This window comes from Caloenas nicobarica, chromosome 1 (assembly GCF_036013445.1).
Source record: "Caloenas nicobarica isolate bCalNic1 chromosome 1, bCalNic1.hap1, whole genome shotgun sequence".
NCBI classification, from domain to species: domain Eukaryota; kingdom Metazoa; phylum Chordata; class Aves; order Columbiformes; family Columbidae; genus Caloenas; species Caloenas nicobarica.
Window position 1 is genome coordinate 155,075,264 of NC_088245.1, and position 27,259 is coordinate 155,102,522.

Here is a 27,259-nt window from a genome sequence, read left to right on the forward strand (position 1 = left end):
AATCACCAAGTGCCTAGATTTTCATTAAATGTGTGTGTGTATTTGTAAAAGCGAGAAAAATATGACTGTTAAAAGCAGAAATATATATTGAAATTTCTTTTAAGAAGGATGTAACTTTTACTTTAAGATCAGATATCAATCTTGAGGGCTTGTTTTGTTGACAGGAAAATAGGTAATTATTTTCCTTCTTCTGCAGATGGCTTGATAAACAGGGCTTCTCTTTTGGCAAGTTCAGAGAGGGAAATGCTTGTGTTTTGTTTTGTTTTGTTTTCTGGAGCAAAAATACAAAAGCTTTCTTCTCACCAAAAGTTTTCATCCGTGACAGCAAAACATGTTCTCTTTCCTGCTTTTAAGGCATAGATACAGTTAAAGGATTCATTCTCTGCAAAGTTCAGGTGAAGGGTACATGCTCTCTCTGTTTATAAGGGCATGTTTAAGATGCTATAGGTGGTTGTGCCCAGAGCATTTAGGTTTTTGCTACCTATGTAAAGGAATTCCTCGATAAAGATTTGCTGAGCAAAATTAAACATATCCTGATATATTTGTTTGTAAAATAATTTTACTTCCAAATCAGTTCCAGCATGGATCTCAAAAATCTCAAAAATAGTATGTTGCTAATCAGGCATACCACTAGATAAGGAAGGTAAAAAGCCGTCTATGTGATTAATAAGTGAATATTTTCAGGAGGTATAGTGAAGCAACCTTATTATTTTGTTCCATTTGCATTCATGGTGTGTGATAAAATAGTTAATAAATTAAATAATTTGTTCAATATTTTTGCATTTACCTATTTATAAATAGAATAATCCAAAGAACTTGTACCTGAAGCTGCAAATGACATACTACGTCCCAATGGATTACAATGTGATGAAGACATCCAAGCAGTGGTAAATAAAATAACATATAAAATTTTTCGTGAGAGAAGAGCTATCTAATATTGTAAATCAAAGACCTGTGTACTCTTAAGATATTAATAATAACATTAAAAGTGATTATGATGCATCATACCAGTTGAAAGCCGTCCAGCTAAGCGAATCAGATATTAAATAAAAAATTAGAGAGAATCCTGTGACTGGAACTTGAAATGCAACTAGTTGCTTAGTATCCTGGCAAAAGAAAGACCAAAGTCATATAAGAAGTAGTATGTTTTTATTCATCATGAGACAATCCATTGAAAAGAAACCCAAAGACTGTATTCTGGATGAACAGAGAACTTAAAACTAAATTCAATCAACAGGGGCCTAGGCTCTGAAATATCTGCAGAAAAATGTAAATCTAGAAGAATATATGATAGGATATATCTATGTATGATATGCTATGACACCTCCATATTCAACTGTGGGGCCAGAAAGATCTTCCCGGTTAATAAGATCAGTAAGGCATACCCCAGCGTTATTTTACTTGGAAGCGCAGTATACACCACCGCAGTCCTATGCATTCCTGCACCTTGGTTTCAACTGGAAGAAAGCTTGGGAGGTGGGTGGAAAGTGAGTTGCCTTGCACCACAGGTGATCTCCCATCTGGCCCTAACCTGGATGTAAACGTAGGTGCCTGAGGTAATGTTTACATCCCCCAGAAGTGTGACTTTCCCCGACAATATGAGATGATCTAATGGAAAGCATTAATTCTGCCTGGAAAGCTTGCCTCTCACGTAATCACAAACATTTACATCGGTTGTTCTCTTTTTCATTTGTAAGAGATGCTCGGTTTGGAGCACAGAGACTCTTTATTATTCACAGTTAGCACCTGCCTTAGCAGAGCTGTGAACAGTCACCTGCTTTGCTCCCAGTTCCCAGCAAGGATGACTGTGCCTGTTCTCTGTTCATTCATCTAGGTGAAAAAACCTTATGCCTGCAGCTTGATTTTTTTTTTTTTTAAGATGCTGCACCTGTACCCTGAATAGTAGGACACCTTAAATCCTGGGAAGTGCCCCACACTGCTTGATATTCCCCCGCCTGCTCCCATAGACATTATCCTTCTGACTTCCCCTGTCTCTGAGAGTTTGCTCGTTCAGTTTAGTTCTGCTGGGGAGGCAGACAAGGAGTAGCCTCCACAGATGAATATGTAACGAAAGACATTTGAGGAAGTATTAGGAGCACTTAAGTACCCTGAATTTTGTAAAAATTAAAAGTCCAGACACACTCGCTCTCCTTTTCTCTTTTTGGGAGACTGATTCTTAAGAGCATTCAGGCTGGACATGCTTTGTACATGAAAAAAAGGTTCCCATCTAATTTCCTTACCTGCAGTTTCTGTCTTCTTTGACCCCATTTTTAGCTGATGGTAATCAAACCATGGAAGCATCTGTCATTACTGCAGTGTTGAGATTCCTCCCATTTTGCTTGCTTTGCCCATTCTAAAATTGTTTGCCACTAAAATAACCTGCACTTTTCTCATCTTCCTTCAATATATTTGGATTTTGCCAAATAAGTTGTCTCCCACATGCCACTGTTCATGTTCAATGTGCATGTTCATGGTCATATACTAGATAGCTCTTTTTGCTTAACAGAGTGAGATATCTGAAGTAAGAAGCAGGCAATTCTCTAACAGAGTCAGTGTTTAAACCTAGATTTATCTTTATTCACATTTACAGCATTTTCCCTTGAAAGTTCTCTTCCAACTCTCCTTGTGTGGCATTCACTGTCACATAAAACCTGATATTAGTTTGGTGTGTTTGCCTGGTTTCCCTAGAAACCTTTCTGAGTGATTTCCTGTAAAGGAAATTATCATCCCACATTTAGGAAGGTACAGTTACAACTGAATAATGTTTTGACAGAATTATCAAAATTAAATTGCACACCTTACTTTAGCACCACATCTGAATTAGCCTAATTTATATTTTCAAATCCTAAAAGCCTTCTCTTCAATTTTGAGCTGCAGATCAATGTCCATCATATTTAGAAAGTCATCAGATGAAGAAAGGTTGTGGCTAATCCAGGCACTGAAGCATTATATGCAGTAATATCATTTTGTAAATTTGATTGTTTTAGAGTCTTTTTAAGTGACAAACCAGAGATCTACATCTGACTCAGGAAATGTTAGTATATATAATCTGTAAATTTTGCAGCCAGCCTTTACTTCAGTAGCACACAATGTGCCAAAAGTTGCGCTGTCTCAGAATTTGGTCTCCACCACAGTGTCAAGAATTACTTGAGGTTGTTAAGGCTTTGATTCTGTTTTGTAATTGATGGGTTCACTTGCACTGACTGGTGGTAGTTTGAGACTTCAAATACCATGGATGGGCCTTGCAAGGAATTTGGTCATGAAGCAGAACCACTTGTTTTACCCAGCTTGCTCAGGAGTATCTCTAGCAGATTGATACCGGTTGCTTTATTACTACTTCTGCAGTGTACAGAAATACCTGTGCCTTGTGTTTTGCTGACGCCATGGTATTACAGGACTGGCCATAGCTGATGGTTGTTAGTTTGCTTGCTAAAATGTAAATGAAATTTTAAAAAACCTGAGAAACACACCTATTTTTAAAGAAGATTATACATGATATGTGTTAAGATAAATAATAAAATATTATAAATATTAGATAATGATATAATACATGGTAAATTCATTCTGGTTTGTTGCAGTTGCCCACAGCCATGAACTCTTCACTCAAAATAATCCAATATTCTAAATCTTTCAAAATTAACTATGATCTCTAAGGCACTGCTTTCTACAAGACTGTATTTATCGAGGTATTATTAAATGTATGTAATAGAAACTAATGTTCTTGGATTTTCTGCTGCAAATTAGATGAGCTGAGTATTTCTGGTTTCAGATAAAATCTGAAACTATTGGTCATATTAACGTATAACTATTCCCTTTTATGTTTCTCTTCCATATTTTATTTGTAAGGAAAACACACTAATGACTTATTTTCATGTATAGTTAAGCACTGGGGAGGCTGATGCTTGCTTTGGTAGCGTGTGCCCCTTGTGTTCAAAGTATATGAGATTAAAACAGAGGTTCATTGCTCTCTCCCTCCTAATAGACACTATTATTTCTTGCTTGTGATGCCAATTATTTTTTTCCTTTACTTGTAAAATTGTTACTCTGAAATTTTGTGAGCATCCTACTGAAAACCAGGATTACTGCCTCTGTTTAACTTAATTGCTGGATATTACACCCCTGAATGCAAAACATACAAAGGTCTCTTTGTAGAAAGCCATGTATCAGAATAATCCCGCCCCCCCTCGCCACGTTTAACAGTACATCATGAATTCTTTACCAGTTGAGAGCTAGTTGGATGGCAGTTTCGAAGTAAGAAAAATGGATTTTCTATTGATTAAAATTTAAAGCTTGCATTGAAGATATTACATGTATACATACTGTTATAAATTAAAAATGCATACAGTTAAAACCTTACAAGTCAAATACTTAACTTCACAGTTAGCAGTAGGCTGATGTAGGGAGGTCATACATTTATTAATTCTGGGCTTTTTTCTGATGCAGTATAAAATCCCTAAGGTAAAAGCCTGAGCTGCTGGGCAGTAAAACTTACATGCATGAAGCTTTTTCTTAGTCACTGATCAGATTGCTTCTGTTGACTTTTAAAAACTAATTAGTGCTTCGGAAAAGTGTATACGAATGCCAGAAAGAAATGTTGTTATTACATTTATTGGCTGACATAGGCCTATTATAAAATAAATTAATATTCTGCCATATCACTATTGATTTGAGTTTGTGAGCATAAAGCAAATCATATGGTCAAAAATAGCTGAGCAGTATCGCTTAGAATTCTGATATTTCAAACAGGGACAGGAATTAAACAGATAGTTTTTAAAGCCATTGTAAAATGAGTGATTTTGATTTTGCTCACATAAAATTAGAGAGTTCCAATGTAAACCACATCTGCCTTTCAGGTGAGATTAAAATCCAGGCCACTAGCAGCTCTGTCTTTGTAAATATAACTGATCTGATGTTAGAATGGATTATTGAACCAAAACTGGGAAATTCGGAGAGCTCTTGGTATTACACTGGGAAATACCCTCTTGATGGTTGATCCAGGTTGCATAACACCATTTTGATGCATCTCTCCGCTAGTATTCACATTCTCAAATTCATCTGCACCTATCTTGATGCTGTCTAATACATAATAGTCAATAAAACCTGCAAGCTTAAAGAGACATGTTGCCAGGTTTAGAGCATATTTTATAAAGCATATTTTTAAAAATCTGAAAATTTCTGCTACTGCTTTTTTTCCTTTCACCAACTAGAAAGCTTCTCAGACACATTATTTTAAGAAGTCCTGTTTTAAAGGCAGAGATATAGTTCCAATAAAATGTTAAATCTCTAGAGCATGGAGTATTTTTATGCTGTTTGCAACATAAAATGGAAAATGCATTTCAATTTGTGGATATAAAGCTTTTATTAACATTTTCTTGACACTGTCTAAAGAATTAAGCTATAGCTCAGTCTTTCACTATAAGTAATGTGTAGATTGCTGCATCCTTTAAATAATGTATCTGTTGTACAGTTTACTGCAAGTAATAGTAAAGCACTTTTTCACAATAAAATAAGTAAATGCAGTGCCATTAATTAGCCATGTTTTGCGCTGTTGTGAAATGGTCTGAACTAGAAAAGCCAAAACCATTCTGACTAATTATTAACAACATCTTATGTATGACACTCATCCATAAAGAAGGTTCTACTGTGTTAATAATTTTCACATCATAATTGTAATAACCGTAGCTCCAGCTATCCTCTTTCTGAGGATGTTTCATGGAGTTAATGAACCTTGACCATTAGTTCTTTTACTGCGAAACATGCAAGAACTAATGATTCACTAGAAATACACTCGCTTTTAAGTGTTAAGTCTTTAACTAAGTGTGATGGAATGTACCTTAGATAAAAGAGTTTGTGGTAAAGTCAGAAAAGAGGTTTCTTTATTACTGAAAGGAATCAGAGAAAGTGCTACAAAGATAGCATTGAAGACTAAAATACCCTGTTTATCCAAAGAAATGGTTAAACAGGCTGAATATTAGCATGACAATTTATCCTTTGGTTATATGTGAGTCTGTAACTCCCATATGCAAAGTAATATGAATCAGAAGGCATCGTGCCTTTTGGTCTCTGTCAAATTTTTATTTTAAAAATTCTAGAATGATTAATTTGAGGTATATGTCTATAAATATTGATTTTCATGTTCTCCAGTTAAATGATAAAAGATTATAAAAATTTTTGATTCATCCCCAAAGTGATGTTTGCAATTTAAAAAAAATCATAATTAGAATAATTCAAAATGTTTAATTTAATTTTCAAAGTGGTTTTTAAAATTTTATGAGTTAAGCCGACGTATTGGTAACAAGCTATAATAAAATGAAAATATGTTTAATATATAGTGTTTAATGTAAAATCCACAAACACAAAATTGGACAGTTGTTTTCAGGATGTTTTTCAATTGAATTCATTGCATGAATTTGATAAAAGTTTCTTAAATGTTTTGGTACATTTAGATCTGAACTTTCTGAGAAAAAAAAGCCTAGTATTTGCAAAACCTACCTCTTAAGAAGTATAGTGCATGCATAAGAGCCAAAGAGGCAAAGACAGGACTCTAGTGAAGAATTTTTGTATCTCTGCAGGGTATTTTTCAGTATTTTACTGCATTGGTCTGCCCCAGGTCCTGTTACACAACGGTGGAAAGCCAAAAAATTAATTGCAACAGTGGCTCAATAAGATTCACTGCTGATAGTTGTTGATAGCCAATGATAACCACCTCTATCCTCACACTTTAATTTAGTTCACATGAACATACCCCAGGTTCTGAACTAAAATTGTCTATGTAAACAAATGTGGGAAAATTGCCATTTGCCATCTGTTTTAAAACTGTTTTCATTTGCATCATTGACTGTATTTGATCAGTGTAGCCAAAGTCCTGTTTTACCTGAAATAAGGCTGGGGAGGGAGACCTAGATGTCACGTTAGTTAACGAGTCACTTCTCATTGCTCATCTCCTAAGTGTGTATCTGGCTTGAGAGGTGATATCTTCCCAGAAAACTGTCATGGTAGGCCACATCAGGCTGCTGTTGCATCCCTATCCAGCGACCTGCTGCTACTCATATAATGTAATTAATAATTGCTGTTTCAAAGATGCTTGCATTATAGTGCACAAGCTCTTGATGTGTTTCAACCTATTGAATCCTAGTTATATTTGGGTTGTTTTTCCAAGCATATAAGAATAACTTTTATGAAGATAAGAAAAAAAGAAAAGGAATAAGAAGAAGAAAAAAGAAAAGGAAAAAGAAAAAAGAAAAAGAAAAAGAAAAAGAGAAAGAAAAGAAATAGAAAATGAAAAGGAAAAGAAAAAGAGAAAGAAAAAGAGAAAGAAAAAGAAAAAGAAAAAAGGGTTCAGCTTTGTTAGCAAACAAAGATCAGCTGTTACTTGAGGTGCGCACCATTTTCATAGAATTACACAACTGTAGAATGGTTGGGGTTGGAAAAGACCTTTAAAGATCATCTAGTGCAATCTTCCTGCCATGGGCAGGGACATCTCCGACTAGACCAAGTTGCTCAAAGTCCTGTCCGGCCTGACCTTGAACACTTCTAGTCATGGGGCATCCACAACTTCCCTGGGCAACCTGTTGCAGATCACTTTCTATGTGATCTATCACAGCTAGGCATTTGTCTATTTTTTGAGTACTTTTGGCAGCAGCTCTACATAGAGCAGAAAGGATATTTCAGGTACATGTGAAATCATTACTACTCATGAAGATGAGTGTTCCTGTCAAGGCCTATAGACAGATACCTGCAACTCGGAATGCAAACTGGAAGAAGAGGATGTTAATCGTGATTACTAAAAAGTCATTTGGAGAAAAAAAAAAAAAGACAGATAAAGCTGGTTTTAAAGTGCTGTCAGCTTTTTAAGATTAAATGGAAATTTGCCCAAACAAGAGATGACGTAAAATGGTAATTCAAATACCCTTTTTGTTTACTCAGATGCTTTAAGGACTTTACCACCTGCTGAGTGCCTGGAAGTATGAATAAACACTGGAATGACAGGTTTCACACTGCTACGTGGTAGGTTTGCACAGCGGGACTGCATGTTTCCCGACACTATTGGCTGATCTGTTTTTCAAATAAAAATGTGGGTTTGAAATTCTGAGGAAAAAAGGTTCTTTTCATCTTTGCTGTTCAGGGAAGAAATTAATTTTTTACCTAATTCTTCCTGAGAATTATAGAGTTTCTCCAAATACAGAACATTAAAGGAATATTATACTAGTCAATACCCTGAAGAAAGGAATATAATTTAGGAGCTTGAACCCACAAGGAAAATATATGCTTTTATGTTTGTGAAAATTACCAGAAATCGTTATTCTGTGGAAATTGTCTCCTCCCAAAACCGTTCTTTTGTAAAACTTGTACAGATATCAGTTGGTGGAAAAAAGGCGAAAGGCACAAAGTAAAACTCTTTTAAATTCAATTACACGAGGCCAAGGTTGTGTCCCCATGGTGGCAGCCTGAAACATTTAAGTTCAAGAAGTGTTGAGGCATTGGAATAATTCTTTTGACCGTGGCCAAGTTGGACTTACAGCTTTTTATTTAGGCAGTTTCTGCTCAGCCTTGGTAAGCAGCAAGGATTGCTTGCCATTTTTTCCAGTGACTTGTCTGTGGATTGTAAAAAAGTAAATTTCACTCTTATTCAAAGGTTGGATACCTGTTTGGAAAGTCTCTAAAGAAGTCCATATACAAGAAATAAAATTAATACACATTTAAATTGTTCATTAGTTTCCAACAATAATCTCACAGTCATTGTTAATAAAAAAACAAGGAAAGAAACACCTAAAATACGAGAGGAAGATTAAAGAAAATATTTTAAATTTGTATAGAGCATTTAATTTTAGCAACTCGGAACTCGTTTCAAATAATGATTAAGACTGAGCAAACTCTGGGAATAGATGCAGCTATTCTAGTTGTTTCTGTAGATAAATATATTGAGACATAGACGGATGTAGGTTTTTGGTCACAGACCATCCATTTTGAAATTCATCAGCAGAATTTAACAATTTGTTCTTTCGTAAGTTTTATATATAATGACAGCCATTGAATTAAAAAATAACTAGCAAATATTAAGAGTGTGGTGTTCACCACAGCATACCTCAGCAACCAAGATGCTCTTAGTAACAGAAATAAATAAAAAAGTGCTGTGGTGATGTACAGAAGAGACTAAAAAGTTGTCAAGGGTTCAAAGGAGTACTTGTCTGTCAGATTCAAAGCTGCCCTTGCTCTCATCTTCACAAGAGAAGAAATAAAAGCTCATCAGAATACAAATGACAAGGATGTAATTTCAAAAAGACATATTTTGTGAAGGGAAAAATCAAAATTGTACACATAAAATTACTGAAACTGAAAAACAAAGTAGTTGTCATGGAACACAGAAGATGGATTAAATTTCTTATTTCCTGTTATTCGGAAGATCTTGAAGCCAAGTGCAGCCCAGCCCAACTGAGTACCTACTGGGTACTTTCTGGAATGACTGTGGATTATTCCATATTTCTGTTGTTGAATCTGTTCCAGTTTATGCAAACAAACAGCTGATAGTGTGGGAAATCGAACCTGAGCCTCTTCTTTTGAGGTGAGTAAATTTATCACTAAATAGAATCAGTATCTTTGATGTAGTTTCTCAGCTTCTTTGGAAAATAGTTTTTTATGCCGGTTACCACCTACTAAAACCTATGCTGGCTTTTCTGTACTACTATTGCGGAAGAATGTAGGATAAACTCCGATCACACCTTCATTTTGGTAGCCAACATACTATATTGCCTTCATCACTGTAGTAACTTTGTGCCTCCTACTCATAATGTATTTATCCTCACAGTACTCCTATGATGTTGAGCAGATGGTAAAGTGAATCACTAGGTACAGAGCTTGACTCCTCAAGATCAGACAAGAAGATTGTGATGAAACTAGTTCTGGGTTTCCTTCATCTTTCTGCTAGAGCCCTCATGCTCTACTGGGAACAGTGAGAGTCTCCTTCCAATGGGCAGTGGGCATCAGATTCACCTCCTTTCCCTACACCCTTGGGAAAAAGGAAAAGAGTAGGTCCTCTGGTGGCCCTCGTGTTACGTAAACATCCAAAAGTGATGGTTCAGGCTTGGCGTAGCTGAACAATTATGGAGTTCTCAAATTACGTTGACTACAAGACTGTCAACGATAATCCCGAGGCAGATAAAAACTGAGACTTTCCTCTGACTCCAGCACACGTTGGCTCCTACTGAGTTCAGATGATTAATTTCAGTCTATTGATTCTACTGGCAACTGCTACAAGTGTCTCTTCTTGGAGAAGCTGGCTGAGTTTGTAAGGACACTGGAGCTGTGAGTGATACATTACACTCTTCCCGTGTAGTCCTCTGCACAAGGTAACCGTCTGGCAGCACTTCTGTGAGGCTCAGAGGATTATGACTGAACGAGGCAGCCTCTTTTCTGGGAATCTTCTCATCCTCCTAGAGTGAGACACCGTTGTTTCCTAGTTGACTCATTTGGAAAGTATGTTGTCTCTGACATGCCACTGGCAGCCTTTTTGGCAGGGGAGGCGGTGGTACCTCGTTTGACACTCTTAAGTGATTTTGAGCTTTCACATTATTAAACATGTATTCCATTAGCCGTCTTGTCTAGCAGTCACATGTTAATTTCTGCAAAACATAAATGCATCAGCATGACATGGGAAAGATTCCCAGAAAGTAAAAAAAAAAAAAAATGACCTTTGGTATTTAGTGCTAACCTGGCAGAATGGGAGCAGAATATAGTTTTTTTAAAGCACGTCAGGTGCTACCTCTTCCCAACCACCTCCAGATTCTTACTTCTTTTCTCACTATCTTCTGTCCTCCCCCCTCATTTTTCCAGTTACGTTCTAAGGATGAATAATTTAATTATGGAACCTTTTTTTTTCTTTTTTTTTGCTATAGATAGACAAAAAATTTTCAATGAAATATATGTGTTGGGTTTTAGTTTTGTTTTATTCTTATATTTAAAGCATTTGTAGGGAAGAGGAAAGTTCAGACAATATGCTAGTTTCAACAATTTTGTTATGAATGGAAACTGATACTTAGCATGTTTCTAATGATCAGAAGACTTAAAAATGAAATATTGATACTTTGCATGCTAAGAGTTTCAAAGTTAAAAAAAAATCTTGTCAGAAGTCTAAAACAAAAGGAAAATAGTTAAGAATATCTAAGTTAAGTTAAATTATGAAAGTATTTGTCTTAACTTTATTGTTTTTCTTTTATTTGGATACATGAAAATCTCTGATTTTGATTTATCATCCCATTCAGTGTGGAAAGATTAATTAAAATCTTGATATTTTTATGAGTAAGAGAAATGCAGTTTCTTTGATAATGTATTTCACAACCTATCCAATAATTTCATGGAGTAAATTATAGCATTGTTGCATATCCACCACCAAAGCTTTAAAGAAGATCTCTCCTGAAAAAGTGATGTTGCAGCTGATACTGTGATAGGGAAAATGTTTACTGCTTCCTGTTGGAAACCCTGGCAAACGAGAGAAAGAGACAGAGAAGATAAGCCGTAGCCCATGGCTGAACTTTACAGAAAAACATGCATATGAAATGGAGAATTTCAAGATTTTGAAAATAAAGTTTCTCTCTTCTTCATTCAAACTATCTTCCATTTCTAAACAGTTTCACGTAAAATCAGCAATTTTAAGCAACAACAGTTGCTGTAGATTATTACAGAATTCTCAGAATACTTTTATAGATCCCTTTTTACTAATTTAAATAATATATTATTTTAGTTTATGTTCACTTGTGAAATTACTGAGAATTAGAATCAAATTTATTTTGTTAATATACCAAATTAGTAGGAGAGGGAGAATTTATTAAATGTAGCGACAAACTCCTATGACCAAAGTTATCTGTAACCCCCCTGCCATCCTTGCAATTCAGCAGTAGTTCGGGGAAGAATACTGAAGGAATAAGAGGGAAACTTTACTAAAATTCCTTCTGCCTATAGCTTCTTTGCCTGTGTTACTCCATATCACTTTATTTTCCCTGTAGATGTCGTATTCTGCAGCCTTTACTCTCCACCCTGATAGCTGTCAGACTTTCTGCTGGCCTTTAATGCTTGAGTAGTCATCTAAGGGTATGGAAAACATCAAAGGCTGCTAGTTCCTTGTGAATTTATTTTCAAGTGCTGATATTTTTTGAGAGTTGCAGAATATCTGTGTGTGAATTAATACATGTTAAAATGTTATTACTACGCATGCCGAGTTTGCCAGTCCCCTCTGCAGCTCAACAAGCTTATGTTTATCTCTTTTTTTTTTTGAAGTCCCAAGGCAGTTTCAGTGGTGGGAATAAGTAATACAGTATTCTTGGAAAGAAATCACCACCTATAATTTGAAAGAAGGGTAGATTTTGGATGCCACGCTACAGCTTTGGGGCCACGAGCCGAGAGCTCTGGTTCCTGAGGAAGGCAGCTTGGGAAGAGTGCAGCTCTTGGCCCTCTGGGAGGTCCAAATAAGCAGGAACCAGGCACCACTTGCAAATGAGTTAAAGATTGTATCAACAAAGTGACTGGCAATAAACATAATCTTGGGTTTGAGAAATAAACCTGCCATTCAGCAAACTGTTCTAGTTGGGTTGCTGACATCTGCCTTAGGGAGTCTGCACTGAAGTATCAAACATATGATGCAATGGTGCAGAACAAATTACATTTAAAATAAACGAAGGAAAGGACATCAAAATGCCTAGAAATGTCAAGCCTGGGAGCAAAATAATCACAGGAGATGAGCTGAGTTAGCACTGGTAAGCTAATAAGCACAGTATCCAGTCTTCAAGTAAATGAAAGATTGCTACAGAAAAAAAAGAAATATCCAGTCCTTCATGGACAATCGTGATTAGGCAAGAGGTGGTGTAGGTTACTCTTGCTTTTGGACAGGTCTGTTGACCAGATGACTCTCATGTCTCTTTCCACCATACATTTTGTGAGGCTGTGAATCCAGATCACATGAAAAGGAAAGAATTGATGAAGTGAGGAGTTTGGTGTTTTAAAGCTTTGATGTGTTGAGAGACATGTCACAGACTAAAACAAAAAAAGAACAAAAATCAAACTATTGAGAGCTGGTATTAAGACAGGTCACTAGGAGGATATGTGAGCTAGGTGGCAGGTGGCAAGCAGCTGCATAGTCTCTCACCAAGGAAGCTAATGGCAGTATTCTGGTTTCTGAAGTGAAGATGAAGGATGGAAAGTGCATTTTGGGGAAAAGATCCTTGAAATTATTTGCCTCAGATGCTCTCTTAAAGATCTGCAATTTAAAAATGAAGGTAATACTGTGTAATATAGAGGGTCCAAGGATAACAAAATCAAATGATATCTTGAGAGTATTAGATTCTGGGGAAACTAATTCTGTCATCTCTTCCTATAGGAGGAGAACAATGACAATAAACTTGTATTGGTTTTATTAATTTGCATGCAAAGAAGGATATGCTGCAGGGTCTATTCAGGAGCTTCACTGAGATATAGCTTTGTTCCAAGAGATCCTGTCATCTAAATTTTAAATACGACATGATGGATGAGGATGACACGTAGTAGGAAAGATGCTGTGGTAGAGAGGGACAAAGAGCACAGTGATGAAATGTTACAGGGCTCAGGTTAGGCATAAGAATAAATTGTGTAAGGTAATAAAGAAAAATAGAATGGTGAGAGTGTTGTTTTGCTTACTCTGGTCAATAAATAATTCCAGTAATGTTGTGAATATCATCCATCTTTATGTACCACATCAAGTGAGACCAAAGACCTAAGATGTGTCGCTACCTGACTTCCTTCACAGCCTATCTTCATCCATGTGTGTGGCGTCTCTTCTTCCGTCACCCAGTGCCCTCCTTGCTTTGTCAGGCTGTTGTGTCCTTCCCCATCGCCACTGCAGAGCCAGAATTCGGCTCTGCTGATGAGGATGGGCCTCGTGCCACAGGCTTCAGCAAAGCCAAAAGCTTGAGCTAGCAGCAGAGTTTTGCCACGGTTGGCAGGAGAGCCCTACGTGCTCCTTCTCCCAGACCAGTGGAGAAGGAAGCATCTGGAAACAGACTGGGCAATTCCACCCTCCCCACGCCGTGTGGCACCTGCTCTGCTCGCGCCAAGTCGTGGGGTCGTGGTGGTCACAGAAATGTCCGGAGATGGGTTTAGAATGAAAACCTAGGTAGATGAACAGACGGCTTTTGGCTAGAGGAAGAATAAGAATTTCTGGTGATAGAAGAGATGTAAACAGTCATCAGGCAAAAAAATTGCTAAAGGGAAAGAGATAAGGCAGCAAGACAAAACCAAAAATTGAAATGCACTCTGTGAACACACCAGGATGTCTCATGGTCAGCCCAGAAGCATTTAGTTTGTTTTTCCCACACAATGTGGCAAATTCTGCGTTGTCATTCTTGACATGATCATGATGCCAGAGAACATGACATTAAAAAATAATATAATTTATTTTCTTGAACCGCTTACAATCTTCCATCTAGTTATTATTAGGAATACAAATGTGTGCTTCATGTTTTAAATTAGAAATGGCAAGCTTATTAATCACTGAGAAACTCTACAAAATTACTCATTTTGAAATATTAACATTGCAAACCTTTTACCAGCAGTATGTAAAGCAAACACTTCTCAATGACATTTTGTTGCCAGATTTTGGGTTTTGATTAAGGCAGGCTTATGAGTTGATTTTTTTTTTTTTACCAAACCAATAATTCTCCTTTGAGTACTGCTAAGCTTTAGAATTTAAATCGCAATTAAATATAAACTAACAGAGGCTTCAGTTGTTGTAACAGAATATCAAAAACACATATAACAATTATTTTAATTAAAAAACTATTTATTTGACAACTTAAAAAAATACTTCTGTGTCAAATTTGAGTAGACTAATTTGGTTTACAACAATTGGAAATGAGCATTCACTTTTTTTTAAAGAAAGCTGAACTTTATGTCTTTATAGGATTGAAGACAGAAAAAATAGGTGCACTAAATATTTCATAAATTTAAAACATCTGATCCGATTGTGAAATAATGATGTTTTTATTTAGAAATTTTTTTCCTATAAAACTTTATTTTTAAATACAAAGGTTGTACATAACTAATGAAAATCAGAAGTCATGAAACGTAAGTTTGTTGCACACTCTAAAATTGTTCCTGCATGAAGTTCCTTTCGTGTTCTTGTATTTGTTCAGGTTTTCTCACACTTTTCTTACACTTTAAAGACTACTTTGCCTGATCCTGATCCCTTTAAGGCTCACTTCTCCACTTGGGTTAAGAGTACTGAAAGTGTGTTTCAGGTGTCAGGTGGAGCAATGAGCCCCACTACAGACACTCAACACTCTGCTTCAAGCTCAGATCGCTTGAAGCTTGTGCTAATCTAGGGCAAAGAAACAAGTTGCTTTGTGTAAACCTTTTTTTTTTCACTTTCGAGGTCAGATACTGAATACTAAAGTGGTCATAAAATTAATATCATTATATTATAATTCTGTATTATATGAAGCTGGTATTTATATCATATCTTGACATTAATTGACCTGTGAACAATCTGGGCTAATGAAAGTTCTCCTGCAAGCAAGTCCATTCACTGAAACATAGGTATTTGCTTGGATTTCCTTTATTTCCCATTTGAGAGGTACAAATGTCTTGTGGATGCCACCATGCTGGTTAGAGTTAGTTTGGGTCCTGGAAGCAGTGCTCATTTGCCTTCCTTCGTGTAGAGCAGGTATGACTGATGCTTGAGCCACACGGCATAAATGTGAGTGACATTACTTTTTGTGCTTGCACACTCCAAATGCTATTCTTAGGAAAAAATTGGCTTAAAAGTTTATACAGAATGGAGAATATGGTATATTAATGCCAGCCCCAAAGTTTTAATATTTACAGCATAAAAGTAGCAATATGTGTATTAGAAAGGCCTCAAGCTTAGCTCTATTCACTTACCATTTTTACATAAGTATATTTATGTAATTAATCCTATACTTATTTCAAAGAAAATCACCCAGTGGTTATGATGAAAACTTTCTGCTGAATTTTTCAGAAAGAAACTGTCTGAATTGAGCATTTTTAATATACCCTGCTAATATTTGGAATGACACTTTTAAAATCAGTGTAATCAGTCATTTAAATAGAAGGTTTGCTTTTAACTTGACAGAAAATGTATTCTGTACTGAAAGATTAAATTCTCTAACTTCTGGAAGGCTGCTGTGACTAAGATGCTTCAAATTCAAAGTTGCAAAGTTAACTCAGACTTTCCTCTAAAGCTGTGCTCATCACTTCCATAATGCCACAGAAAATCTTATTTTCTGTTAGAGATACTGTTTTATAAATTAGTAAGTCAGTGTTTTCATCTAGAACTGTTTGAAAAATTAATCTAATCAAGTTCTGATATATGTTTTTTTCTCCATAGCTAAAACTATATATTAAATAGGCGTGCAAAATACATTTAAACAGCCTTTACCTGGAAGTGGGAAATACCAGAGAAATCAGCTGTGCAAGATACAGAAATACAATCCATTCAAATTAGAAAGGAAACAGATAAATCATCTCAGGAAGTATAAGTAAACAAAATGATATTTGAAATTCCCAGCTGTAATATCACTGTTTTTTACTGCCTAGCACAGGAAAAAAGCAATAAACGTGAGTCACCTGTGTCAACAGAAAGTGATTTGCCTGATCAGTAGACCAACATTTCTCTCCTTTTGCATTTCACCTGCTGTTCAGCTAAAGATGGGAAGGGGAGAAAACGTTGCAGTAAATGAGACAGAAGGGGAACATTATTTGTAAAATATTTGAAACCACATATGTTAGATGTATTTTTCCCCTCTGTCTGCATCTTATATATATATCACCTTCTAAAAAAGCCATCTTGATTTCTGTGAATGAAAGCAGGAAAATGATACTGCAGTATCCTCCCAAGGATAGCAAAAGGTTCAGCTTTAGCCCTGGGACCTGTAGGCAATCAAGAAAGGACTGTGTTTGCAGGGGTGTTGGTCCCTCTTTGTCATTTCAGGATCCTGGGTGGACTGAGTGGAGCTTCTCTGCCTCTCACTCCGGATTTTGCCTGAAAGTAAATTTTGTGATCTCACAGTCCAGTGCCTGCCGGGCCCCCAGGGAGTCAGCGAGCTCCCCAAGCGTGACAAATCTTGGAACTTCTCATTTTCCTTTTATTTTGGCCTTAATTTGCAAGAACCAAAACATCTACAGAAACAGCTTAGCCTTTGATAAATCAAGAAGGAATAGAGATGTCCAGTCATACACGGTATCCTTTTAGACTAGTCCATTGGAAGTGAAACCGGGTTGGGGCTTCCAAACGAGCAAATAAAGACCTTCCAGATTTTTCACCTCACACAATCAAATTGTGTGTCTTACTGCTAAGAGTGCACCTTTTCCTACACATTGAAGTATTTCACATATACTGCTTCAACATAGCTTAATCCCTTCTTACCATGATCCTGCTTTGCACTTTGTGGAAATGTTTATGCTGCTGAGTATGTGCATAAATTAAAAAGTGCAAGGGCACTGCAGCTGTGACAGTCCAGAATTGAGCAGTTTATGGTTAGCTAAGTTCCTGGATCTGTTTAGGACAAGTACATATGGCTTTTTCCAGCACAGGTCCTCTTGAGAGCGGTTTAGTTTTACACAGGTTCCATGAGAGCCGCTTGGCTTCAATGTGAAGGATCAGTCCCATGTTGTCTTCCATTTAGCACAGAGAAATAGCTTATTATGCGACTAATCTGTCATTTCTTGCTTTCCTCAAGTCAGTGCCCAGGAATTCTTAGTTGACCACAATATAACCTGTTCTTTCCAACATGTATGCCCAAAATAACTAATGGGGTCACTTGAATCTTCATTTTATCCATCAAGTCACCCCCTGTTCTATCTACCTCTAAAAGCCTCCTTTATTCCATCCAAATGCTTTCTTTTTTTTTCCCTTTCCAGTCTAGGGACCACGAGAAGATTCTGTTTCTCTGCTTATGTACAACAGTTTTTTAACAAAATATTTTGTAGTTATTGAGACAGCTCATTATCTTTTGGACTGAAAGGAGAAATGAAACAGCACAAAAGGATTTACTAAAAATGCTTGTTTGGCTAAGCAGTCCAAGCAGACAAGGTTTTCCTGGCTTGGAGCTTTTTATTTAGATTTCTTTGTTGTATTCTTTTCTTATCTTACTTAGGATGCAGCAGGTATTTGAAGGAAGTAATTTTCTTCTGGCTGCAGCTCAAGTTTTCAAGCAGGATCTCCGGTGTCAATTTTCAGGATGTTTTCGTTGACCAAAGATTTCTGTCAAAAGTCAGGACAATCAGTTTTAGATATGTTCTTGAATCTTAGATTTTTAATAGTTAGCCAGTGTGTCCAATATATTTTTTGTTACACCAAAGTTGTTAAATCAGAACTCACATTTATCCTAAATGGCTGCTGTAAAATAAGACAATATAATTCCTAAATTGCTTCATTAAATTATGTACTGTCTTTACAGAGGTAGGACTGTGGATGTAAATGTTTCTTAGCATTTGTAATCTTCTGTTGATATTATTTGTTCCAAAATGTTCCCTTTATTTGAAATATATTTCAATTTGTTCATTCTACTTGGTACAATCTTTAACTTATGACAAATATTCAGTGAAAACAAGGCATATATATCCATCACTTGGTTAATTTTTACTTTTAAATCCAGAAACGGGCTGGAGTTGAGTTTCTCTTTGTTTCCTTGGAAACAAATGAAGGGTTGACTTCAAGTAGGTCTACACTTGAAATGAGGGGTGGAGCTTTGATGTTGCAGTTCTTATTGCGATGCAGAAATGGAGAGCAATTCTTGTAGAGATTCTGCCTTATTGCATTTACAAGAATAGGGAGTCTAGCTAATATGATAGAAACCAGGTAGTTTCATTTAATGGGATGAAAGGGAAATGGGAAAATGGCAGCTGCACCGAGTCAGTAACCTTCAGCTTCTGAAGTTCAGTCGAGTAGCTCATCCTCCTGCAAAGATGACTAGCCAAAATAGGATAATTGTTGCTGTCAATTTATTTATCTTCCAAATATGAAAAGAAACTCTGCATTTTTCCTCGCCAGTAATTTCCAGCAGTGGCTGCATAAACGTTCATCATTTTCACTTACAGTAATAATTTATTTACAATTTTCCAGTCATTTCATGGACCTGGTTAAGTAAAGTTTAAGATGTTTCAGGGAATAGCTAGTAGATCATTTTCTGTTCTCATCGAGGCAAGCTTTCCAATGGGAATTTGACCAAGAATCCCTCTCTAATAAGTCATTTGGATAAGAAAGTGTTTTGAATTGTCATTTGGATAATGAAGATATCAGAACGAGGTACATTATTTAGGGTTTTGTAGTCTAGTTTCTACTGTTATCTTTTGCTTATGTACTGTGAATAATAATATTGATATATATTCCTGTCAAGACAATTTAAACATAGAAAGTTCTGAAATATTACTACTTTGCTGAATTTTCCACAATAGAAGGAGATAAAGGGGCACTGGGATTTACAGGGATTTGAATTAATCCTCTCTATACTCTGGCTGTGGTGAGTACTATTAATATACCCATTTTACAGTGAACGTAATTAGGCTTTCTTTCCACAATTGTTAATACCTGATCTGTGTGCTACTGGGTGACCCAGGAGTGCTAATTTCATCTGGATGAGAAATGGACACACAATTGCCTTTCTGGCAAATTCACCTGAGCACGTACACAGAGCTTCTGTTGGTCTCGCGCTTTTATGCTGATTTTTTATGGGCAGCAGTGGACAGACAATATTTGAGCAGTCTTCAAGCTTGCCAGGGTAAAGCTAATTTGTCAAAAACCCCCCTTTGAACACATTTGACCCAGAAGCTGGCATTTGCACACGATCTACGCTTTGCATCATGAATTTGTGATGTTTTTTATCTGACAAGCTATTTCAAAGTTGGATTTGCTTTAGTATCAAATTCTGTACTTAGGCATAGCTTTTGGCAACTAGTTCATCTTTTAGAGGAATTCTATAGGAATAGGAATAGGGAAGAGTAATATCTTGATTCAGTTTTCTTTCTCTAAACATTTGTTCACCAGGGCTCGTAAGCATGTGCTCAACACTGAGCATGTGGATAGGGCTTAAGCAAATGTTATCCTCAGCCAAAAAGTACAAATTTGCTCCCAGCTGTGGGATTGCTGACAAGTAATTGATTGGATCATTTCGAATAGATTTTTCTGTTAGTATCCCCCTTCCTAAACTTTCTGATGATCTTCTTTGGTTTTATTAAGAGCAATTAAATTAAATTTAGTATGTTCATGGCATAATGCATATTAGAATCATAGATTGTTCATGTTTTCCCTAAAATTTGTATTCAATGTAAAAAAATCTGTATTTTTAAGAAAAACAGTGAAAAAGGGAAAAAACACCCACAATAAGCTAAACAGTGGTAGTATCTTATAGGCCTAATCAAGACTGTAATAATTAGATTCACTATAAAAATCTTTCTGTTGCTAATAGCACATTAGATTACTCTTATGTATTAACATAGTTTGAATTCTGTTGCTCCAATCCAGCAAACCCTTATTCATGAAAGTATTTTGTATTCGATTGTTGTTTATATCTGAACATTAGCAGGCTGCTCACAGGGATTTAGAAAATCAGTTCCTAACTTACTTTTCACTTTTTATTCTTGCTTCTCAGTATTGTAGTTTCACTTAGAGTGGATAATGAAAGTAGCCTGCTGTCTGTTTCAGTTAGGTCGGGCTGTTTAGTGTAATTTCATGGTTTACGGCCAGTGTAATTTTATGGTTTACTCATATTAGCACAGCACCAGCATGCTCAGGTTTCCATTTCTGTGGGAGCAAAAAAACCCAAATAAGTAAACTGTTTCAATTGATTTCTTCTGTAAAAAAAATCATGACAACATTACAACGGAGATAAATCTGTACATTTAATAAAAAACAGGCACACTTTCCCTCCAGCCAAATCCAAACCGCCACCTACTAAGGGCAGGACTCAGTTGTGTAATAATAATTGTGTAATAATTGTGTAATAAACTTTGAGTTTTCCTATCTCATTTCCTAACTCTATTACTAATAAACAGGTGGCTGCTAAATAACGAGTGATTTTGTTCAAGAAGGTTGCAGCCCATGGAAAGGGAATTTGGGGACAATGTGCTCCTCAGCCTCATGCATGGCAGGAACACAGCGGTGACACCTCTGTCACACAGCCCTGGCACTAAGGCTCCATCTCCTGTGCCTGTGTACTCGGTGGCAGTGGCTTTTTCCTGGCCAGTGGCAGCCCTGTCAGGGACAGATGGTGAGTGATCCAGGCAGCCAGGGAGGGAGAGACACCACCAAGCCCTCATGCTGCTCCTCCCTTTGACTAACTGGGATGGACACAGCGGGAAGAAAATCAGATTTGGGGGACATTTGTGGGACAGGGAGGAGTTGGGACTTGGGACGTGATCTGGCTGGTGGTCACACTTCCACAACATGTTCTCCAGGTATCGCCGGCTGAGGTTTTCTCTTACTGAATCCGTGTTACCAAATGTTGTATGCTTGGGATCAATCTCAATTAACAAACCGGATGTTTATTTCTTGTAATTTCTGGATGGTAAACTGAAACTGCATAGCAGTGATGTTATCCTGTGGCTTTAGAGACCTGCTTCCTTCCCTCCATAAGACGGCCAGTTTAATGGCGTGATGCAGGTGACTTGCGGGGCTTCAGTGCTTCAGGGAAGCTAGAGGAATAGTCAGACACGTACAGTAGATATATATGGTGCCATATTTTCATTTTTAATAGTATATTTTTTTTCTCTGATCAGACCCAAACTTTGACCTTTTAACTACTACTGATTTATTTACACAGTATGTTCTATTGATCTACTTACATCTGAGCTCATTAAACACATAAAATGAGCTACAAGCAGAGTAAAATATGGCATTATCAAAACTAACAGAGAGATCAGATTATTATATGCCCAATACCACTGTTTTATCGAGTTCCCTGGAAGGAGAAGCACTGTGGTAACAGGCATCTTCCAGCACCACTGCGCTGGATCATCTCCCACCCCACCCATATTTTTGGTAAATGAGAACACACTTTCATCCTCTAATCCAATGAACATGCTCACAGAAATGCTCAAGCACTGTACAAGCATTAAAATGGCAAAAACACTTGTAAAATTTCCCAGCATGTGGGGTCTTGTATGCATAAAATGGCAGTAGTCTAGCAGCCAAATATTCATGAAAAAAAGTGGTTTACAGTACTAATACATGCTTTCCTGATGGATATAGAATAAAACACAGTGGCTTTGTTTATGGTCATATAGTCATTACTCCAATTTTAAGAGGTAAGACCATCCCACACTTGGGATGGTTTAATTTAGATAATTTCTATACAAAGCTGGATGCATTTTTCCCATTCATTTTCCTCCTTGTTTCCAGCTACTTAATCAATTTAGCTACTCCTGGTAAACTGAGGGATAATTCCTCTGAGTTAGGCAATCCCATGTTATCTATAGCTGTTATGAGGAAACCAAGTATTTAGCATAGGAGAGAGATTAATTGGGTCATTTTCTCTTTCTTTCTTTCTTTCTTTCGTTCTTTTGTTCTTTCGTTCTTTCGTTATTTTGTTTTTTCTTTCGTTTTTTCTTTCGTTCTTTTGTTCTCCTTCCTTCCTTCCTTGCTTCTTGTCCTTCCTATAAAAATATTCATCTTAATTAAATGTATCCTTCCACAATTAAAAATGGCTTAAAACCATGAATTTGCTATCAGGCATTGAATAAAGTTTGGGAAAAAAAGACTAGGAAATACTAAATATCCTTGCATCTATTGAAACATTTCTTATTTTCATTCATGTTTTTACTGATCACAAAGTTATAGATAGAGATGGGCAAATCATGGTAAAGATGCTTCCTCTGTTGCATGGTTAAATCCTCAGGAATAATACTGTTCCATTCAGACGGATGTGCATGTCTTCAAATCCACTGTAGTGCTGTGTTTGCACGCTGCAGTGATTGCAAGGAAGAAGTGTTCTGTGTTTGCAGGGTAGGCAGCTTCGGGGGCAGAAGTTGAATGGGTTGTTAAGAGGCCCATATATAATGTGAGCAGACTAGCCAAATCTTCTTATAGGAAGATAAAAGCAAACCCAAACTGGTAGCAGAAGTCTGCAGGAGCTTACTTGCTTTAAGGTGTGAAGGGAGGAATTTGTATCTGCTACATGCAGATTCTAAGGGCCTGGCACAGTGTCCTTATCCTCAGGTTTTGTGTGGAGTTAAGGAGATTTCTGAAAGCACTGTTGCCAAATGCCAAACACCAAATCCATGAGAGCTGCACTTTTAGCTACAATTTTTGATTTTGAAAAATTTTACCTGCTTTCTTAGGTTTAGTTTTTGTTCAAGGAAAATCCCGAGCAAGATGTGCCTGGGCAAAGTTTATGGAATTTGACCATTAGCCCTGTCTGCCTTGCTTTTCCTCTCTCTGCTGTTGTGTACCCAATTCCCTTGAGTACTGAAAATTGTGATGAATTAGGTCATATTTACAAAGCACTTTGAAGTTAGAAAGCAGTGCACAATTATTCAGTATTATAACTTTATTTTTCATTAGAGTGAGATACTTGCCATAAAGCAATGGGTGCAATTTAAAGTTACCATCAAAGACTACAAAGGACATGTGCTCCTTTTTGCTTTGAAAATGTAATTATCATGTGTTAATGTAGTCTAGGAAGCAGGCTATCTTCTCATGCACGGATTCTTTTGAAAAATGGTGGAGAAAGCCAGGAGACCTAATTTCCTGTTTGGATTGCTCTGGGATGTATGTAGTACAACAATGGGGAAATGTAAGTGGTTAGTGACGTGATATGGAAGAAAATACTCTTGTGCTTTAATTCTGTCTCTAGATTTCTGCCTTGGTTATGAATGTTTTAAGAATATTTTTCTTGTTCTACAAAGGTATGAATTACAGGATGAAAGCCCAGAAAGGAAGACTTTTTAAAGCTTTTTAGAGGAGTCATCATGTTTTAGTACAGCAATTCTAGAGTGAGTAGCACAATGGAATCATGATCTGTCTCCCTTGTGATGCTAGACACTCTGTTATTGTTATTCCTTGTATTAATAACTATAGATTTAATGGTAAAATAATATTTCTTGCTCATTAAGATAGTACCAGTAACAGTGCCAACTAGTACTATGAAGGACACAAGAACCTCTTACACATATCAGAAAATCAAAAGTCATACTTCCAAATGGTAATTAAAAGGGCAATTTCTGTGGTTTATGTATACCAATAGTACTTTGCTCCTGATGCTGTAACTTTTACCTAAACAATGCTTAACTGTGATACACATGTTTGGATGGTAAAGGTCTATCTGACTTTGCTTCCAAATCAGTGAACAGCTGAATGCAGAGTTGGAGCTCTAAAACGTGATGATTATAGTTTAAACAGGTAGCCGATTAGACTGAGTTAGGCACTTTTATAAATAAGGAGACCGTACAAGAGCTCCAGTTCAATTTTCTATACCTTCACAAAAAAAACCCCCAAACTTTCATAAATAAAGGTAGAATACCTTTTTAATGGATTTTTTTTCATGTTTATAAAGTTGAAAAGGTAAATAATTGTAAGTCTGTTTTTTTTTAAAAAAAAGAAAACTCACAACAAAAGCACTCAAATCTGAATTATACTATCAGATTATGTGTGCTGATACCTTTCTTCTTTTGGGTAAGTTGTTTAGACAGGGAGATTCCAAAGAGAATTTATTACTTAGTAGGTGAAGAAGTACTGTGCTGAAGAAATAGCTTGTGCTGTTGGATATCTCTTGTTCATACATTTTTTCCAGAGTTTTATACCAAGTTTATGAATATTTCAGAGGATCACAAAATCACAGGCTGGCTAAGGTTGGAATGCAGCACTGGAGTCATCTGGTCCAACCTACTTGCTCAAACATCTTGAAAAGAAACTTGCTGCTGAACCAAAACATTACAGACAGCCATATCTTACCAACCAACTGAAGAATCACAGAATCACAAGACAGTTAAGGTTGGAAGGGACCTCTGGAAGTCATATGGTCCAATCCCTCAGCTCAAGCAGGGCCACTGAGAGCCAGTTCCCCAGGACCATGTCCAGGCAGCTTTTGAATATCTCCAAGGATGGAGACTCCATAACCTCCCTGGGCAACCTGTGCCAGTGCTAGATCACCCTCCCAGTAACAGTAAGTTTTTCTTCATGTTCAGAGGTAAGCTGCTGTGTTTCAGTATGTGTCCATTGCCTCTGGTCCTGCCTCAGTGAAAAGAGCCTGGCTCTGCCCCCTTTGCACCCTCCCTTTGTGTATTTATACACATCAACACAGTCCCTCCTGAGACTTCTCCAGGCTAAACATTTCCAGCTCTCTCAGCCATTCCTCACAGGAGAGATGCTCCAGTCCTTTAAACTTCTTTGTGGCCCTTCCTTGCCCGTGTCTGTCTTGTACTGAGGAGCCCAAAACTGGACGCAATACAATTTGATCTTGTAGTTTTGTTTCATGTAGCTTTTGGTGCCTTAAGAACAACATTGTGCAAAATATGAACTTGGGCAGTAGTCTAGATAAAGTGTTTTTTTTTTTTTCTTTCCCCTTTTGAAGGTTTTGTTGCAGTTGTTTATCTTTAATAAAAACATTTGCCATATTTGTAGCATTTGAATACCATAAAATACAATTATATTGATTCTACTAGCAAAACATGGGAGCACATTGTATCATTGATTTTGCATGTAATAAGATTAAAATGGATAATTGAAAGGAGAATTTGGCCCATTGCTTCTGAAACTTAATTTTCTTCCTCCCAAACCTGTCTAGGCAGACCAGCTGGCTCCAGGCAGGACCTATATAAGTGCAGAAATAGTATTAAGCCACCTTAATGTGACAAATGGCAAAAAGCACTTTGTAAAAATTTCATTCAGAAACAAAAGAGTGAATTGTTGACTGAGCTTGTGAGGAAGAGAGGTCACAAGTGAATAGATTTTTATATCATGTCCAAACAGCTAAGAAAAAACAAATTGGGGATCTGGTATAAGAAGATAAAAGGAATTAAAGATTTGTAGTTAAAACTGCCCAAATAACTGTCTTTTAAGTGTTAATTAGTATAAAAGTTTAATTTTGTTTCGATTCAACTAAATATTCTGCAGCCACTGTTGGTTACGCTTTCACCTACCCTCTGACAAGATGCTAATTTTCTTCATCCTTCTTTAGGAGATCTCTTGAAGAATGGACTCCACTGAACTAATGCACTTACTTTCTTAGTGACAGCTGCCAAGGTGCTGTCAAACCCAGCTGTCTCATTATTCCTCTTTCATTACATTTTCTTGTTATTCCTTGTACATAGCAGAAGAACCATATTAAAGCATTGCCTGTGACTCGGTTATAATTGCACCCTCTGTTAGTAATTGCTCAGCCATTCAAAAGCTTTGTTGCAATATTTTGAAACAAATTGACATCATTCTAGTTCTGCAGTTAATCTGCTATTCAGAAAGGCATAGCAGGGGGATGTCTTATTGCTGTACTTTCTATGCATGGGTACTTTGAAAAGAAAATTAGCTTTGGAGACACTGTTTGAACATTTTAATGAAACCATTATACCTAAGAGACTGTAATTTCTAGATTTCAGTCTGGTACCAACTACCCCTGTTTATAGAATATTGTCATGGTCTGGTTGTGCACATCTTGATTTTACATTACATATTGTACATTTTTGTCTTCAGTGTGCACAGGAAGTTTGACATTTTATTACATGAAGTGATAGAAATGCATGAAGACATTTAACTGTCATACTAACAACTTGTATGGAAACACTAATGGAGACAGATTATGCAAAGCATATTCTCTAAAATGTGATGGTCATGTTTTTGTAGAATAGCTTTCTTTGGTGGTGTAGCATGTCAGAAAATAGTGCTTATCACTAAACTGAAAGATCAAAAAACATACACTCATATACTGTCTCCTTTATAACAGAAGATCCCATTCCCCTCTCAAATATAACTCTTCACATAGAAATTATGAAGGGTTAGTCTGAAATACAACATTGCAAAATGTGCAAGCAGCATTAAGAAACAGGAAATGTTTGTCTACATATTTGTATTTAGGAGCAATAAATGTCATTGACAAAACCCAACTTTGACTTGAATTATAACATTCTTTCTTTGCCTGATTGTGAAGAGTGGGGCAAGTACTGACAAATGAATATGAATGATAATTTTCCAGACAGCACGTAAGCAGGATTTTGACAGTAAGGATAACCACTATTTAAAAAAGCATTTTCTACCAAATCTTGATTTGAAAGTGAATGAAGTTTCAAAATT

At 36.6% G+C, this 27,259-nt stretch overlaps 1 protein-coding gene across 1 annotated transcript in view; it reads left to right on the forward strand.

The window, feature by feature from the left end:
* Window positions 1-27,259, forward strand: part of NALF1 (NALCN channel auxiliary factor 1) — a 468,197-nt gene that overhangs the window by 39,434 nt on the left and 401,504 nt on the right. The gene's annotated exons all lie outside the window — the stretch shown is intronic.